General features: G+C 29.6%; 1 long non-coding RNA gene across 1 annotated transcript in view; it reads right to left on the reverse strand.

The window, feature by feature from the left end:
• The window catches only part of LOC128202351 (uncharacterized), a 29,597-nt gene extending 26,773 nt beyond the window's left edge, over positions 1-2,824 (reverse strand). Inside the window, exon 1 of the long non-coding RNA XR_008253727.1 lies at positions 2,665-2,824. This is a non-coding gene — a long non-coding RNA (uncharacterized LOC128202351). The remainder of the gene's footprint in view (positions 1-2,664) is intronic.
• Between the last annotated feature and the right edge of the window lie 18,023 nt (positions 2,825-20,847).

A 20,847-nucleotide genomic window follows, 5' to 3' on the forward strand; every position in this document is an offset into this window, starting at 1 on the left:
GCAATTACCCAGTTTTTTAATAATTCAATTTGATTTAAATATTAACTCAATAGTGATGAGCTAACAAGGAAAATGACTGCGGACTTCAAAAGAATTTAGTCTGTGTATTTGTATATAACTGTACTTGATACTTGTTTAAGTCGCTAAGATTTTTTTATCTTCCAGAAATTAATAATCTTTTGACATATATTATATATTTAAACATATATATATGAATATATATATATATATATATATATATATATATATATATATACATTCGTTATTTGCTACGTTATAATAAAAATTTTTCGTGTTCTTGCAGTTTTTACATGATATTTTCGAGCGGCTGTTATGGAAATACATATTTTTTTAATGAATCTTTATCCGAATCTAGTGAAAACATCGCCATATAGATAATTGATCTCTGTAAAATTTGCCGTACGTGTTGCTATTATAACTACTGCGGTCGCGTTTAGGTATCAGTTTCGTTGCGGGATGTGTACTATTTTTTAATAGCACGCTAAATCGGATTGTAGGTCAGTAGGCACCGTTTTTTATGAGTATTTGTTGTCTGGCAGTCAAGACTCTACATACGAGTAAGTTTGCGGAAGAACACCCTTAAAATGGAATGGATATTTATGTACACGTCCTTTTATCGATATCCTCGCTTATTTTGAAGAGATTCTGTCGATTCCTATTTAAATAGATCTCGTGTTTTTGTTAAGTTATTACTGGACTTCTGAAATCTTAAATTATTCTTCTATCTAAATTACAAGTTAGTAACAAATCTGTTTATATAGTGCCTAATCTTTATCCTGGCATTCAAATAATTAACAGACTAATGAATGATGGCCTATTACCACGCAAAACACGTGTCAATTCGAAAGCGTGGGGTCAGTTAACGGTGGGGAGTTAATCTTTACTGGTACCTATATACTGTAAAATCTTCCTTTACACAATATTTAAATATATTTCTATGTAATAGTGTTTAGTATAAGTTATTAGAGGCTGTATAGTCTATATGATATTGTTTATGGATTATACTCCAGCCATAATGAGTAATAGTTTTTTTTTTGTACAACTTAGAATGGCAAACAAGCTGACAGCCTACCTGATGGAAAGTGGTAACCGTCGCCTATAGACATGAGCAGTACCATGGACATAACAGAGTAATAGTTCTAAATAACAAGTAAAGGTAACTTAGATCATGTGAATAACTGGCCTAGCATTTTTAGTCTGTGACTAAGCATTTGTCTGAGCTTACTCCGCTCATACGAAAAAAATTAATAATTATTTAAAGGTGAACTCTGATTACTAGACTGTACTCATCTGGAGCGGTATCGCTGGATACGCGCAAGAGTGTAATAATAAACTTTGTAAGAGTGTTACAAAATGTATTATACTCATACTATATATTACATATTAACCTAGTTTTAATTAGTTTTAGATGTATTTGTCATTTGGTTTTCAATAGCCTAGCCTCGTGAGGCTCTGCTAAAATACTTTGCTCCTTTCTTTAAAAGTTTTCCACTTGGGCATAAAAATGTTATGGATTTTTTTTAACAGGTTCGTAGTAGTAGCTAAGAAGAATTACGTATGGAGGTGATTACCTACTTACTTTGTTACTTCTTTGTTTCAGTATAATGATTGTTTGAGAAGACACTCAAAATATAAGGTAGCCAAGCTTAGTTCAATAAAATTTTATTACATCATTTATCATTAAATCACAAAGAAAACAAAATATGGTTAAATAACATTTTTTTTTGTAAATAACATCAGCCTTATTAGTTACTTGTTTAATAAAGTGAATAGTCGAAATTATTTGAACTCTTAATTAAAATAATGTTAATGCGATTGAAAAGGAAAATATTTAATTAAATCGTAAATATGTCTAATATTTCAATAATTTGACTGACGTATCAAGATAAGCTAATTAATCTGAAGGTAAGAGAATCGATTATTTAAAGCTATTAATTAATAAAATACTTATCAGTCACAAAACAGCATTCGGTGATGATATATATATATATATATATATATATATATATATATATATATATATATATATAATCTACTTTAAAATCAACATTTTATGTATGTGTTCCAATCAGAATGGTTAAAATTGCTTATAATTTATCTCTAGGCGACAGTTAGGTACAACTTTCTTACAAGCGAGACATAGATCTGTTTGTCATTTTAGTTATTAAGTATACAAAAATTTTGTTACAATAGTTTACTATTTTGAAACCGAAAAAAAAAATAATTACCGTTATTTCCAATTATAATTATTTACAACATTATTCCTAATGTCTAAGGTAATAAAATAGACTATGTTGATGGCATGTGAATTGGTACAACTTCTTCTTTGCAATATAAGTTTACTAATCATTACCAATAAATAACTGTAATTAAATACCTATTTAATCCACTATTTTATAAATTATTATAAATATTTAATGAAATAGATAGATAAATTAACAACTAAATTCATACAATGAAATAAAGAAGCTTCACAGTTATAAAAATAAAACACACAAGATAAAACGAAATAAATATGAAAATAAATAAGATAAATAAATAAGTAAGATAAAATTGAAATGACTACCAATTTGAAGGTGTCAAGATTTTTATATAATGTTGTTTTTATATTCCGTTCTATATAATCCTTCTTTACCGCCTTACCATCGTGAACGATTTGATTTCCTAGTTCTTCATGACGTATCCTCTTGTTCAACAAAGTCTCTGATCCTCAAAATCACTTCTTACTCGTTTACGTGCTAAGCAGATTTATGGTTCATGCTGCTAGATTGTAGAATTCTCTACGGATGCCTATTCGTGTGAATCGATCTATAAATATTTTTAAGAGTAGACTAAAAGAGCATCTTCTATCTTTATAAACCTATATTTATTTATTGGTATGTGTAGTAATATTTATATGTGTAATATGTATATGTAAGTATATATTTGTATGTATATATATAAATATATATATGTTTACTGGAAGAGAACTCTTTTAGAATTAAACTTGTCTTTGTACATTTCCTTACCTCTGTCATATTTTTATGTATTATCAATATGTACAATAAAGTATAAATAAATAAAATAAAATACACAAATATGTTTTCGGCATGTGTGTCGCAGTGACACAAATAGGCCACAGCTCAGTGATTGTTTTGCTTAAATGTAAACCATTTATTTTCAGCTGCAGCCTGAAGTTAGGCTACACGGACGTATGCTACCAACCTAGAGTGTCTTTTGTACGTATACGCTTAGTTCTTTTAATTAGGGTCTTGTTACTTACTAAAAGTTTTTTACCTGTCTCTATGACAGTTTTTCTATTATATTACATCACAGGCTCGATTTCAAGTGTATTTTATCCCTACAACTTGGAAACTAAATGGTAGCTTACATGCAACTTTGTTACAGAAGAGCCTTTTTCTGCAAGCGCTCAAGTGCTTCCTGCTAAAGTTTTTCTGAATTAGAGTAACTGCACGGAGTTATTAAAAAAGTTGAAAATATTTCTTCAGATTTGGTTATATGTACACAATACTTACTGTGTTATAGATGACCCTAGGTTGCTGTAATTTCTTTGAATGGCACAAGTCATCCTTTTAAGGAGTATTTTATTACTGAAATTATTTCCAATAAATCATACATAGATAACACGATAAAAGATTTTGAGCTTCTTATACTAATATAGAGCATGTACTTGTCAAGTTATTGTGGCCTTTTAATTTTTTACCGTTTTTCGATTTCTGTATTTGTCTAAGGCTATTTTCGACATTGCCATTTTAAAATTACTTAATAATATAAAATAAACGGTAGAATAAACAATTAAAGCCTCAACCTTGTTACAAGTAGTCAAGTAAGTACGCCATTCTGAGCGAAAATGCGCGGCCCGTTGGTCGTGTAACACGAACGCTAGGCCAAGGCCGTGTGACATAACGCGTTACGTGTCGCCCCGTTAGCTGCGTCTGCGCACCGCACCGCTAACCGTTGATGTTCCATGTTGTATGTTTTCTTTAGGTTACGTTAATTATTACCTATCAATATGTAATTGGCTAGATATTAATTGACTTGATTATCTAGTCAATTACATATTGATATTATTGGATAGTAATGAACAATAATATTTTATTAGAATTCGTTGCGGTATCGATCATTTTATTTACCGTTATTTTCTAATGTGTCGATGAATAGTATAATTGCGAACGATATTATATTGTTCATTATATTAAAATTACAAGTATAATGTGAGTTTGTCTGTTATCGCTTGGCGATTTACAGGTTTTAAAAACCTTTATTAAATTTAACTAACACGTATTACTTAGCATAAAGAAGGAGATAAATTAGTTATTATTCCTGTCATGCGTTTGAAGTATATGCAATATTTTTATTAAACATTTCAAGATAGGCATATATTGTATGTAGTATTTTATAAAAAATATGTTCAATGATTATTCGTGAATTTATTTACATCTACATTGATTCATATGTTTTTGTACCTTACAATACAATACAATATTTTTTTAAATTGAATTAAAAGCAACCTATACAATTTAATAATTATATTTAACAATCTATGGGCACAAAAGATTCAATAATATGATTCATGACGTATTCTTATGCAGTAATATTCCTCATCGTTAGTTGTTTGCGCCAATTAAATGTTTTCCATACTTTATTTAATATAAAAACCTATGATTTTTCCTTATAATATGTTAATCAATAAGGTTAACTACATAAGTTTAAATTAATTTAAAATATATTTAATAGATTATTATAATTTAATTTATTATGTTGGTAATATAATATAATTATAAAATTGTATTGTATTAAAAAATAGATCACCCTTTTTTATAACATTCATATAAATTGTTGAAACTATAATACACCTACACAACTTATGCAAATAATATTACGAGTATTAATATTATTAATTTTATTGTATTTATGTAATAGAGTGCAAAATAAAAAGATATATACCCAGTAAATTGTCCATCAGGTGGGTCGTTAGCTTGTTTGCTATTTTTAGTTACAAAAAACATATTTATAATATATATCAACATACCGTATACGCGTTGTAAGAAGCGTAACTTGGTAGCGAACTCATGAAACGGGACTGTCCAATACTTGGAAAATAGCGTTGCAGTCAGTCAGGGATAAATCTAGTAAGATTATTGAGAATTGTTTGGAGTGTAGACACTGTAAACATTTTTTGTATATTCAAACATACAACCAAATCAGTAAAATGCAAGGTAAAATCAAGTTATTATTAGCAGCATTTTAGCCAAATTAAATCAACATTTAAACAGAAGAATGTGTCATATTAGTAAAGGAGAAAATATTCTTTACTTTAGAATACCTTCTTAAAATAATTACAATTATGTGAAATTTACATCCTTAGAAATACCTTACTTAGGTCTAGTGTTGCAATGCACGTATTAAAAACTTTTCAAATACCATACGAAGGCACTTATAATGCACTTATTATTATCACAAGCCTAATATATCTAAACAATGTACTCATACTTGAGCGAGAGCGTAATCTTTATTCTTATAGTTAGAAACACAGTTAGCTGGGAGGTCGTAATTTAATACTATTGTGGTAGACACCTACTTAATCTTAGTATGGCAATGTCCTCTTATAATGTCTGCATGTTGACTTATACTAAAAGAAGTAACCATTATAAAAATTAATAAAAACAATTGGTTTATAATATAATTGCAACGTTTATATTACAATTTTTCCTACTGTTTAAGTCACTGAAAATATAGATTACAAATAAAAAAATAATCCATTAATAGTTCTTTCGTTTAATAAAATTAATTTTATCACGATGCAGTTATTTTGTTAAACAAAATATCATTAATATTATAGATCTTACACTAGCACTTTAATCAATCTGCTACTTTATGATTGTACATACTTATCCTTTACAATTTGACATTTTCTCTATGAATAGTTTTAATCAAGAATAATACAAGCATTATAAGTGGGCACATGAATTATGGTCATGCTTTGTATGTCTCACTTGAAATCTTGAAGGCCCTGTTCAATTATCGCTTGACCTTGCCTCACAACAGTAGATGGATCAATTTGAATTACTTTTGTTTGTGCGGAATGTAATGTGTTAAATTCAAGGCGATGTTTTATTGTATGATATAATTTTGGTGGTGTGGTAAATTCTAATAATAATAGACGTGTTTCGCTAACGACACTACTAAAACATTGGTTAAGTGGAAGATAAAGAGGCAGCGTACTAGGTTTGAAAAGATGTTTTAACCATTTTCTTTGTTATAATTATCATGACCATATTATATAAAAAGTGCAATAGTATATTAGACAGATAAATAATTTTATGTTATCTTCTTACAAATTATAATCGTAAAAGACTAGTTATTAGGATTTTTAAAGCTTTTATTTTAAATAACTTCCTTTATTCGATTTTGATTCAGTATGCTATTTATATCATGTTTTTCTCAAGCTTTTAATAAATAACATCGAATGCGCTAGAATTTTGTGCAATTCTTCTATGTAGTTAGTTACACCGTCATAAGTGTTTCAAATGTGAAGCAGCAATGTAGTCATTTTATTCTGATCAGAAGAGTGAGGTCATTTCCATAGGAATTAGTAGTCTTTCATTGATTATCCAAGTCATGTTGAATCTGTAAATAGACAAACAGAGTGATAAAATGTCTTACTGTTGTTGGCGATGCACGGGCTAGACCAGTAGCGGTAAACAAATTTAAATTCCTGGTTTGTTTATTTTCTCTTTTATTTTCATGGTATCACCTGCATTTGAACCCGAACTTGCATTCTTAGAATTAATATTTCAGTTATTGTGTTTATAAAGTAACATAATATTAACTTTTCTAGAGTTGTTTAAAAAGTTGTTTGTATTAAGAATGCTTGAATTTTACACTAAAACAGCTTCGTTTGTTGTTGTTGTGTTGTACTTTTTATTAGACTGGTGATTTTTTTTTTCATTATTTAAATACAGCTTATCTATCCAAATGTCGACAAAAAAGTAGAAAATTTTATTTAAAAATGTATAGTATGTACCATAAGAATCATATAAGTATCTGTATAATATAGTGATTACTTGTTCTGTGACCTGTATGAGTATGTTGTATGTTATACCGAATTGGCTTATGACATCCTTAATATGTTCATTTTTGAGGACTAGGGCATTACGACTGTTGTTTGACACTGTCTTTGTCCTGACAAAGACTTATTATATTTGGATTTTATTTTATTATTATTACATTTATTATTATTTTGACTTATTTATATTGGGATGAGATGAAATTACACCGAATATACGTGAAATCTCGTATAGTCCCGGTATAAAATGGATCGGCCCTTTTTTTCCTGTGGATGCCTTAAGAGGCGACTAAGGACACTTAATAGTTGAGAGATGGGCAGCAACGTCCCTCTTAAATCTTCACCAAAGCCTAACTGCGGTTGTCCACTCGCTCGTCAAGCGTGGCAACTACTGGCAAAACTCCTCTAGGAGAGGTCTATATTCAGCGGTGGATAGTTAACGGCTGATATGATTATGATAGATTAAAGTTATTTTATGGTTACGCTTTATTTTGCATCATAAAATGACAAACAACACGACTATATATCATTAGATAAAGTAGTAAACGTCGCTTATAACTAAGGACAGAACTATGAACATTACATGATATGATTTGGATTTGATTTCAAATCGATTATTTTAAAATCGCTTGTTGAGTATCCCATCTTTTAGCCTAATAAATCGAATGGTATGCAATTAATGGCAACGTGATAACTACTAAGGCAGTCTTGAAACCTGTTCTCTAGTATCTGATGAGCAATATCAAGGCTCTGCCAAGCGGAGGAAATCGCAATGCTGTCGTAACGACGGTCATTAGCGCCACTTTATTAGGTTGTTACACGTAGAACTGTTAATTCGTACCAATTTTATTTACGTTACAAGAAGTAGCTATAATTTTTTTTGCATTATATTGCGGTATTTCTTTGCTAAATAATATGATATAAAATGTTTAGTCGCATCTGTATGTAATATAATAAGTATAATTTGTATAATTTATACGAGGATCTACTCTCATTGTCTTATTACATCTTAATATTATATTCACTAATATAGTGCTTGTTTTTAAACTGTCGTTAAGTTCTGCTTATAATGAATACGAGTTTTTATATTTTGAAATAAGTAATTGATGGAATTTTCTTATCACTTAAGCTGTAAAATACAGATATTCAAAGTAATTAAATAGACAACTTTATTGATCAAGATATAAAAGATTTTTTTTATAGCTTGCTTAGATCGAAGCCCGGAAAAATCACTAGTATAAATAAAGAAATGCACAATATTTCTTGTTGAGAAAAAAAAAATGTTATTTTGTTGTACACAATAATATAACATTTTACTGATTCATCATCAATGTGAATCAAGGACAGATATATCGATAACAACATGGATGATTTTTAATGAATGACAAAATCATTGATACGGTTTGTTCCTGGAATATAAAACGGACCAGAAGTCATAAAAATACATTAGCAAACGTAGACTATGGTAACCTCGATTTGTGTTGCTTAGAGGACATCAACATATCGAGATGAGAAATAACTCTAAAATGCAAAAGGATTGTATTGAATTCGTTTGATATATAATTTATTATAATTATCATTGATTCATTTTTTATATTATAAAACTACGTTAAAACGTGAAAATTTTATATACAGAGTATATTTGTAATTTTTAGAATACTCATTTAGAAATTAATAACTTTTTCTTATTTATTACTATACAGCTAAAGCAAATCAAGATATTTGCTTTTGTAAGAATATATTGATATCAAAATAGCATTCCAGAAAATTGAATAAGAAGTAACTAACTTATAATCTTATATAGGTTATAAGTTAGTTACCTCTATGATAATAAATATGATTTATACAAAATGGCAGTTATCTGTCTTTTCAACGAGCTTTGTCCTTCTAGATTCAGTCACGGAGACGTGATATATCGATATTTGGCATCGAGTACAGTTAGTTGTTGATTCGGCATTGTCTCGACGCATTGGAAGGCACCACGATGTCGCGCGTGCCTAGAATTTATTGGATCGTTCGTGAGAACCCAGGATGAGGTAATGTCTCCAATGCAAATAATTTGAATGATTCTTATATAGGAAGCTCTGTAATATAAAACACGCAATCATAATGGAGGTTTGAATGGTTTATTTATTGGAATGTTATATTAGTAATTGAATTTTGGAACAATTTTCTTGTTTTTGAATGTATTTTTATATATTTTTTATGTATATTAGTTTATACGTATTTATATATTTATATGTGCATATGGATTTATTTAAGTATGTATTGGTAACATAAAGTATACATTTATATATTTACATTATTGTACGTATGCATATCTCTATATGTATATAAAAAATGAACAGAGTTTCGTGCCTCCAGTTAAACTATTTAAATTACTCTTTTCCATCCAAAGGGTGCCTGAAAGAGATCGTTCTTAGTGATAAGGCAGCCCATTGTTTTCTTAGTGTAATATTTTCTTGTAATTGTTTATAATAAGTTTGTTATCTTATTCAGGAAACAATAAAGAGTATCTATATCTATCTATACATTCTATCTTCTTAAACCAACGGTTGTCTATAAGAGACTGCCTTAGGGGTAAGATCGACTTTTATACTGTTATGTCTGTATTTTGATCTGTACTTTATGCTATTGTATTCCACTTATCTTTTCTTATTATCTTTTGTATATTTTTATGTTTGTGGTGCAATAAAAAGTTAAATAAATAATTCAAATATCATATACGTACTAATGTCATTATTTATGCTACCTATGTTGTGCTGATGATATGTAAGAATTCGTTTTAGTGTGAATGTAGTTATTTCAAGTAAGAATGCCATTCAAAATACTGTTTATTTTTCTCATTATTATCTTTAGCTATAATTCAGTTGCTATATTAGATAGATATTATACAATTCAGACGAATATAAAACCCAAAAACATACGATGTCAAAGTCGTAACTCCGATATTACTTAATGTATAAAATAAAGTCTGGATGCGGTAAGCTAAACAGTATCTTCGTTACAAAGTCTCATTTTAACATAAGAAATGTATTGCAAGTACAGCTCCATTAAACTATTATTTAAGTTCCAATAATAACGTCATCCAGCCCACGGACCAAAAAATTCAAAGAATACATTAATGTGGAATAAAATTGCATCAATCCAAGGTTCAGGATTACACGTGAATTGACACGGGTGTTGCGCGCGTTATTCCACGTGATCTCTGATTTAGCGCAATCGTTTATAATATTAAGCACTTGAATATTTGTACTCCCATCACACCAATGGATGAAACTAACTGAGACTACTTGAAAGTGGTCATGGGCTTTTTACTTCTTTTAATTACATGTACATGTTGACAACATGAGTAGTAATTCGGTAGGAAAAAACTATATTTGGTATATGAGAAATTATTTTGAATAAATTCGATTTATAATTAGGTTCTTGGTTTTTTGAAAAAGATATTTGGAATTTTGTTCATAAAAACAGGTGAGATCCTATCAAAACATTATTTAATAAATTTCAAGTATTATGAACATTTGTTAGCTACAATAAGATATCGGATAGGTATTATGTAGAGCTAATCCCAGTAACTTATTTGTAATTAAGGTAAGATTTATTTTTTAAGAATTATAAACAAAAACCTATACACCAGATCTTTTATAAGCAGGTAAGTATGTATACGAGTACATAGTTTGATTAATATAAATGGAATAACATTGTCATGGTATAATAATAATAATATATTTCAAAGTGTATCTTTAAAAAAAACATGAAAAGCTACTTAAAACAGGGATTCATCATTATCTCAGCAATGGCTAACAAGTAGACAAATAATAAGAGATAAAGATATATTTTTTTAACAAAGTATGTTTAAATAAGCACAAAATTTATCATTGATTTCTACACTAGGCTGAGCCTGTCCTGTAGGAAACAGAATCCGTGTTATCATATACATGCATACAGATATTCAACATAAGCTTTTTAGCAGTACTGACAATTGTGTAACTAATTTGTATAATGCAATCATTTCATTTAGATCTCACCACCAATACACATCTATGAATAAGTATTATGAATGTGCGTGTGTGCATGCGTGTGTGTGTGGAACATAAAAACAGTCCTGAGTCTCCTGCATCCACTGACTCACTGCAATGCATTTGAGGTCGTCATTCCATTTATTGAGGGTCATCCTGCATTATTTTTCCCTTACGGGGTTGCCAGTGAAGAACCTTAAAACAGGGGTTAGTTAAAGAAAATTACAACTAAAGTGCAAATGGTATACGGTGTAAATAATGAAATTAACACTTAGCAAGTAAAAACATGGTAATGTTATTTAAATTGTTTAAGTAAACAGGTCATTGTCGCAGATTTGAATTGAGGCATCGGATTTTAACAGAATTCAGGCAATTGAATTTGTAAATGTAATTCAAGTAGATTTTCTTGCTTTTGTAAATATTGATAGGACTACATAACCCACATAATTGTATTGGTAGTATTGATTAATGACACTGCTGAAATTGTTAAAAATAATTTAAGGCAATTATTAATATTTAAAAAATAAAGATTATATTTTATAGGAAAATAAAGCTAACTAACAGTATTATTAAAATATAATAATTTATGAGTATATATATTAATATATATATTATATAATAAAAATTATTTATGAGTATATATTTTAAATACACAATCTGGGCTTAATGCAATAATTAAACCTTTGCAAGTAAATAGTACCTATCTACATACCTGCTTCTTTATTGCCGACATTTCGACGAGAATTGCACCACGTTATGGTCATGACAGGAGCACGACGTAAACAATGCGAAAGTTTAAAATTAATTATATAATTTATTTTAAATTATATTGTAATATATAAAACAAAACTGTTCATCATCATCATTATTACAATGCATTAATATAAGATATTTAAAAATTTTATAACACATTTTTTATGGTAGATTTGTGTTTTGGTTTGCCAATAGAGCACTTTTTAAATTATCAGTTAGAAATATTGAAAAATGTTCAATTGTTTTTAAAAAAGTTAATAGTTAATTCAGGCGTTATCTTACTTTTATCTTTTGTTTTTTTTTTCGAGTTAAGACAAACGAAATTAGATAAGAATACCGAGAGACGGTATTATTAAAAATTCTTAGAATCTTTTTTTCTGAAAATATTTTGAAACGGGCATATTATTGTCATACAAAAGTTAGCTGCATTGACAATTACGGAAGGTCTTATTGGTTACATCCCTTTGTCTGTTTTGAGTCGAAAAACAAAAAGCAACTTTCGCTTTACTTAGACTTTCTATTTCGAAGGGCATGTTTATAACTGTATTGTAACAAATGCACAAATGTGATACATTTATTTTACTGTGTCATATAACTTGGTGTTGTAGCGATAATAGAAAAAAAATAACAGTCTCGAATTTCAAAGTAATTCCTGTGACAATATAATGCCGACAGCATTGTCTTTGAGCATAACTTTGTAAAGTATATTAGAAAATATTATCGAAACTGATAATTATGGATGATAAACAAACTGTCATATAGTTAACTAATATTTTTTAATAAGTTTATTTTAACAGCACCATGCATTATGATGCCTACTTCTTATACGTCACCATCCTGGAGAATCTTTTAGGAGACTTCAATGGCATATCAAAACTCCTTGCCTTACAGCCGCATGCAAGCACAGCTGCTTAGTGGCAGAAACACGATTGAGATATAGGTTCTCACGCAGATAACTTTCGTATTAAGTCTCTTTTTGCTATGATATATATCACAGAATGTCTTTGCTACCGATGACATACATTATTATCATATCAGCCTTTAACTGTCTACTGTTCAACATAAGCCTCTCCTTTGGGGGGTTTTACCAGTAGTTACCACGCTCGGCAGACGGATTGGTAACCGCAGTTTGGCTTTGGAGATGTTTGAAAAGGGGCACTGTTGCCAATCTCTCGTTCTTCCTTAGTCGTCTCTTACGACATCCACGGGAAAGGAAGGGGTAGCCTACGCCAGGACCACACGGGCCTATGGCATTACTTTACATTATTCGTATAAAATCTATTGATTAAGTATGTATCTATAAGTTTGTTAGCAAAATATATGAAAATTTGTAAATAGATTTTTTTCTTGAGGAGGATAATCATTAAGAGTGAATTTATATAATGTTTATGTGGATATATATATATATATATATATATATATATATATATATATATATATATATATAATAACGACATACAAGTAAGAACATCATTAGTTTGATTTCTACAGTTTTTTAGCTATTTCATGCATAGGTAGATACTCGGAATAATTAAGGTTTTTCTAGTGGATTCAAATATTAATAACGATGTACTATTATATTATATATATCTAATATCGATCTATGGTAATGATGCACCGAGGCCCGTGGGGAGTTTACATTCTCTTGATTGTGAAGAGAATTCAAGTTTTGAGAGGCCCTCTTTGGAGTTGTGGTTTGTATCTGGATGGTAACTTTTTGATAGTTTTATCTCTTTCTTTCATAATAATTACGAAGACGTTAGAAGAGGATAGACAACGGGCCAACCAAACGCGTAAGTTGGCCAAAGTGAAATGACCGCTGTTGACCATTTTGGCAGTTGCGTCATTCAATCGAGACTTGAATTCGAAGTTCTTTACTGCCAAGTCTCATGATCTAAAATACAAACGAGCTATCGCGGTCGCGAAGTGAATGTTTATGTTTTTAATGAATTTTAACGTCTTAAAAAAAGAACATGCAAACATATTTGGAATTGCGGAGTACTTATTCTTTGTAATGTATATTTATTTTAAATATTATATATTTAAAAATATGTATTTTTTTCAGTAAACATTCTATTTTTTAAACTTTATTATTTGTTATGTCGTTGCATATTAATATTTGAAAAAGAATGTATAAAAAAAATGTTGTAGATAAAAACCCAAGATATATTGAGGATAAAATATACAACCAAACAAACATGCTATAACAAGCAAAGTAGGTCTATGTTGTGCCTGTGTTGGGTACAAAAAAAAAATTAAATAAAGTGAAGTAAGCGCACAGATGATTACATTCTAATTTTGACTAGATAGGTATTGTATATGTAGGTATTTTACAGTAGTTCGATTACACGACACTAAAACTTGTTTGCCTCCAGAAAAAATCCTAAAGTTTACCAACTACGTTTTATGCGTAAATTGTAAAAGATGTCAAATAACAATTGGAGAGCTTGCAAATATGTATATACTTTTGACTCATGATGAAAGATAAACAACGTTCTATATTGAAAAACCGTGTTTTTACGATATGCGCGCCAAGTTCAACAGCCACTAACGCTGAGGCGCTCTAGACATGGTTAAGGAAGGATGAAGCCGACCCACTTGTGGTTCCCTGACCTCCGCCGCAGCCTAGCATAGCGTCTTCCATCCTCCTCCCTCTTCAGTACCAGTTGTTGCTGTCTCTCTTACTCCCGGAATATTTTTGCAGCGAGTTCGGAAAATGGCGCAGCGGCGCGGAGGCAACTGGGCATTGGTGGTATGACATTTTTTAATATAAAATAGTTACATAGTGTTAATAAACTTTGTGAGAATTTTGATATCCGATAGTAAGGCGAAGTAAGATAAAAAAAAATATTATTTTGCCTCGTGTGTTTACTATTTATTATGCTTAAAAATCATATATATTCTCTAAGGTAAAAAATTTTCTGAGTGAAAATAACAAGTAAATTACAATAAAAAAATACTACACACTTATTAGAACATCAATAATCTTTTGATGTTCTGTTACGTTCTATAAAAAAAAAAGTTGGTTAAGGTGTCAAGTAGAAAACTCAGTATTAGAACATTCGTAAAACATATTAAGTTTAAGTAAGTAACATTGCATTTTATAGTAACATTCCATATTTCACCAATTGGAATAATGCACAATATTTCATTTACTAGATATATTTCATAAATAGAAAAAAAATAACAAGACGATTTCCCCTAAATATTTTTAATATAGTTAAAATATTTAACACTTTGGTAGAGGTTTTATGAATGTTGAAAATATTTTGCCATACATTTTAATGGATTGGATGAAGTACTATATGACTTGCCTACATAGGTATTACCCATTATGATAGCGTGGTTGTATCATGTACCATGATAGCGGCGGTGACAAATTCCAACATGAACCAGCTCTGACATAAGTAACATAATAATATACTCTGGAAATCGGAGTATGAAAGGTTAACACCCTTACAAATGTTGCTGTTGGCCAACATCGTGGACGGGAAGGTGCGGAGAAGTCGATTATAGCTTGCTTCCCGATTATTTATAATATACTGTACCAGATCTATACTTATGCGGTCCCTCTTGAAAACCATCGTGGTAAATTTTTGATAAAATTCTTTCGACGAAGCCACTGACCTGACTTCATCTTCATCTAACAATTACCAGAGGATAATTATAGGGTTTTTTTTTATGCAACTTAGAATGGCAAACAAGCTGACGACCAACCTGATGGAAAATAGTAACCATCGCCTATCGATATAAACAGTACCATAGACATAACAGAGTATACTGTTTCGCCCATGATAGCCCCCATGCATTGCCATTCCTGTCGACTAAGGTGATATTCCTCTATACCTCGAAAATTCACTGCCAAATCCCATCATTCAAGCTGAAACAATCATGTAAATACGACTGCTTTACAGTTAAAACACGAATGGGACTGAGGTACCCAAGTAAATGACTTTTGTACAAATATCTACACTTCTCTACGTACTCGTACTACGTACGAGTACTAGGTACGTACTCTCACATACCTCTGGTAGGTATAAATTAAAATAAGTATTATTTGTGGAAATTTACATTATATAGGTAAATTGATGTATAATATAACAAAATTCTTAAGAATATACCTATTTGAAAGAACAAGATAAACAATGCATAATGATTCGTAATGATTATTAACTTTAATGAATACTTTGATTTACATCCATTTAATTAAAAATGAAAACATGTTTTATATTACAGATATAAATTTATATATTTTTTGAAATCATTGAAAATGACCGCTCATTTTAATTAATCAATATATTTATTCAATAAAGCTCTTAAAACGTCACTAAAAACTAACTGCGTTTGCCAATCCGCCTAAAAAGCTTGACAACTACTGGCAAATGAAATCCTTATGAGGGAGGCCTATATTCAGAAATAGTCAGTTAACGTTTAAAATGATGATGATAGGATACCTCGGGCTATTTTAAAAATTTGTATACCCTTTATGGCCTTCTAGTAAAGAAAAAAAAATTTCTATTGAAATATATGTAGGTCAACAATAAGTAAAATTATTCCAAATTTTATATCGATAGCATTAATAGTTGAGTGTTATGATAGACAGACGAACAGACAAAGTTACACCATATGGGTACCTTTATACTTTTTACGGTACGGAACCCTAAAAATATAAACAAATCGAGAAACTTTGTTTTTCAAGTCGCTTAAAAATCAAATTAGTATAAATAAGTAGGTAGTATGTATAGCCTCGTGTTTTTTTTTGTATTCATGCATTACATTTTGCGTCACGTTCCACCCCACGAGATATTCACGCGATGAATTTCATGCACGTATATTCCCGACGGTTGTCAAGTAATACATTAGATAAATTTTGAATGTAAATGTATTAAACTAATCAGAGACATGGTAAACTGTCTGTTTTTCCATTCTATTTATTATTGCAAATAAATTATTTAAGCAGCAAAGATAACTTTTGCATTAAATGTGTTTTTGTAAATATTGAATTTTATTATCTTCTTTGAAAAGCTACTATTACTATGCTGGTCAGGCGATTTGGTGTATAGTTTTATTTCGAGTTCTTCCATCGATGCACAATTCTATCTCTTGTACCGATGTATGGTATAACAATAATTTGTTTTGTACATATATTAGGTCATTTAGTCGACATTTATATATTACTTATAGAGGATAGTGGTGATTCTTTACATTATGGCAAAGGATAATATAGATACTTCATCATAAATAATAATAATCAAAATAAGTTGGAAGGCATTGAATGAGGCATAGGCTTCACTCAATGATTTCCAACTGATATATCTATATCTCAGTTGAGTATAGATATTATGCTCTGGATATAGATATACAGCAGTGGATAATAATAATAAAATGTATTTCGTTATCTATTTAACGTTTTATAATTATAATAAATTAAGAAATAAATATTTTAATTATACTAAGATTTACTCACATATTTATATGTTCAATCGTGACTAACCTATTTCTTATTAAGACATGTAGGTACACATATTAAAGATATTTATTTCATTAAAAAGTAATTTAAATAATAAGTGCTGTTTACTTTTTAATTAATTAAATATATGTAAACATACATTGAAAATATCTCATTCCATTTCAGTTTTAAAGAAAATATATAATGATCATTTATTTTATTGAAGTCATCCATTCGCATCCGGTAACATCGAGGGCAATGACCTTCAGCGGAAACAAAACTATACTTATCTAAAATTTGATTTCGTTTAAAAAACAAGTTTTATCATCTCAGATTTATAAAACAGAGCTAAAGCATTGATTTGTTCAATTTATACAAATTAATTCGCCTAAAGATTAAATTATCTATCAGAATAATATTATGTTCATGGTTTTTATTAAAGATTTAAATTTTAACTTTTAAATAGATATATTCTATGAGAATAAATACTGATCAGTTGTAAATTAAATAATTTTAATGTATTGTTCCATATTTTATCTGGTGTGTGAATTTAAAGGCGAAAATTAAATTAATAATAAAATAAACTGACTTGGCCGGTGAAGGAAGTCAAACACCACAGTGACCGCAAAACGATTTCGAAATATCATAACCCAGTCGTACAAAGAAGGACACTGGGTTTCAATTTCTAAAACTCGATTACGAGTCGACGTAAGCTGGAGGTCGGTGCGACACAACACTCGAAAACGAAAGGGTTCTACTGAAATCGAAGGGAGTGATCCCGTTATCCTGGCGGACTGAGATGGAAAGCTCCCGTTAGGAGACGTCATGAGCGACAATCATGCAACGCGGTCATAACACAATGACGTTCGTTAAGAGGAGACCAGGGTATTATGTAATGCGATATATTATTGCCACAAATAAGGTATATAGTACGTCATGTAACATTTGGTAGACGCGTATTGATTGCAGTTTAAGTTTTTGATTTATTTCTAAAGGTAATAGACGTAACACGTCGTTAATATTTTAACTTTTTTAATAGGAAGTTTAATATTAGTTTTATATGAAATTTAGTAAACATATAAAATTATTATCTACATTTTACCAAAGAGAGAGAAAGAGTGTAGACAAAAGTAGTATGCATTATTGGTATTGAGGCGTGTATGTGCAAAAATACCCTTACTTCCTTATTGTTAAAATAAGTAGGTATTTCTTACTACCATAATAGCGCATCTAATCATTACAGAATTTAGCATAAATATAGGTACTAGGCATTTTGAGTGGAAAATGATGTAGGTTACTTTTTATCCTGGTAAATTAATATTTTATCATGATCAGTAGGGCAAAGTCCTTAGCATACCTACTCATAATAAGTAAGACGCTTTACTTACTTTTGTGAGATTACAGATAATATAATGTATGAAAGATTAATATTTAGACTATTTATTTCTAGTTGTTATTTTATTTTATTAAGTAAATAAAATAAATTACACACACATGTTTTGACTTGTTGATTAATGTTAATAAACATTTACGCTGAACGCTCTCGCTTACATTCGATACTCGTAGTTGTGCGAAGCCTCCCATATCATATGACTCATGGGATCGTCCCCCGGCTGGCACACTTACCACCTTGACTGCTAAAACCGTTATTGTCTTACGTTAACATCAAGGACGTTTTACATTAACTGACCTTCCTCTGACAAGGTCTCTAGAAGGAAAACTACATTATACAATGTAGTTGCACGAAATGTACGAAAGATTGTGGATCAGATTTACATTGTGGAGAAATTAATTTACGTACTTAATATAATATTGCTCACTAGTTCTTCCGTTTATAATATATTAAGTTTATTATATTACATATGAAAATTATTATGTTTAATTTATTTTATCAGCCAACTTCAAAACAGGAAACAACAAATCAATTCGATTGTACGTTTTATATGTGTACATTATATTGATTTTTTGTCGAAACTGAACTGTCAAAACTATAACGTGAGTTCCATTCTATTTTCGTTAAAATTTAAGTTAGTTTTTTATTTATGATTATATATTTGGCAATTTACTAATTGCAAATTGACTGAAACGAATTAGGTATCTATGCTGAATTAAACGAGATTGAATATTGTACTTTGTTCCCTAATGGAATATTTTGTTAATATTTAGTTGGGAAAACCAAACAAAATGAGTACATATTTCTGTTATGTACTAGAAAAATACGAGAGATGACCCTTAAATCACACTTAAGTGTCAAAGAGTCGAGGCAAACAAATTTACGACATTCGTTTGTTCCTGAAGACCAAATAGCCTTTTGTTTTGCGTCGGTTACGTTATAAGCAAACATGTTTCCTAATGGAACAAGCAATATCCACATAATTCTTTAGAAGTGATGGCACTGAGCCGTGTCCCACATCGCCATAACGGTGCCTCTAATCCTGACTAAAACACCAATGTGGCCTCACGCAAATATTTCCGCTAATTATGACGTTAAACCTACTGTCATCATCTCACACATACTACACACTATATATCCAGATAATAGATTTTTATTCCTAACCTATTTTGATTTAATAGTTCGTTTTGATTTAAAATTGTGTACATGTACTTCGTTAACTATAAAGAGAATTTTTATGTTTCCGTTCTCCAAAACAGAGAATACTCATGGTATTAGCCTGTATGGAACCGATGAGTTAGATACTGTCCTCATAATACGAGTAGCTAAAAAAATATTGAAAGACACAAATAACTAATTATATATGAAAATCTAAATATTGAAAGATATTTCTGTGCCTCTAGTGAGAAAAGGTTCAATTCAAAATGGCCACTTTTCAGGAGAGTCAAAAACTATTTTAAATAAAGAAAAAAAATTCTGCTGCTTTTATTATTTGCTAATTGAACAAGTCAATGATTGCATTTATAGTAATTTTTTCTCCTCTTTCTTATGAAATTATCGGTTTTTGTGTAAAACCTATAGTTTTAAAAATAATTCTATTATACTTAATCACACTTAACAAAAATATTAAAATTATCATGTGAAAATAGTTTTAAGTTGAATTAATACTATTGTATTGAAGTATTGAAGAAAAACAATGTTGTGTATTTTACGCTATAAAAAAATAATCGCTATTAAATGGTATAAAAGCGTTCAAATCGAACTGATTCATTTTACACAAAAATAAATTCATATTTAAAGGGTGGTTCTAAGTATCTTGTCATTTTTGGCACTATTTTTGTAAAATATTGTAGTTTTATTTCTAATTATAACTTTTTTACCACAAATATTTTGTTAATTGTAGCCTTTTACATGTTTACTATCTCTATTGTTTTTAAAGATATCGTTACGATTCTTATACCATTCGAAAGAGAAAAATTTGCTTATTTAAAGTAGCCTAAAAAAGAAAAAGACTATAACTTGAGTTATACCCTTTCTCACTAGAGGCACAGATTTATAAATAGCGTTATGCAACTTTTAAATAGTACTTAAAAGGGTACAATTAGAGTAAAATAGAATAACAATTATTCCAATCCTTAGC

This window comes from Galleria mellonella, unplaced genomic scaffold, assembly GCF_026898425.1.
Source record: "Galleria mellonella isolate WM207_F2 unplaced genomic scaffold, CSIRO_AGI_GalMel_v1 utg90, whole genome shotgun sequence".
Taxonomy (NCBI): domain Eukaryota; kingdom Metazoa; phylum Arthropoda; class Insecta; order Lepidoptera; family Pyralidae; genus Galleria; species Galleria mellonella.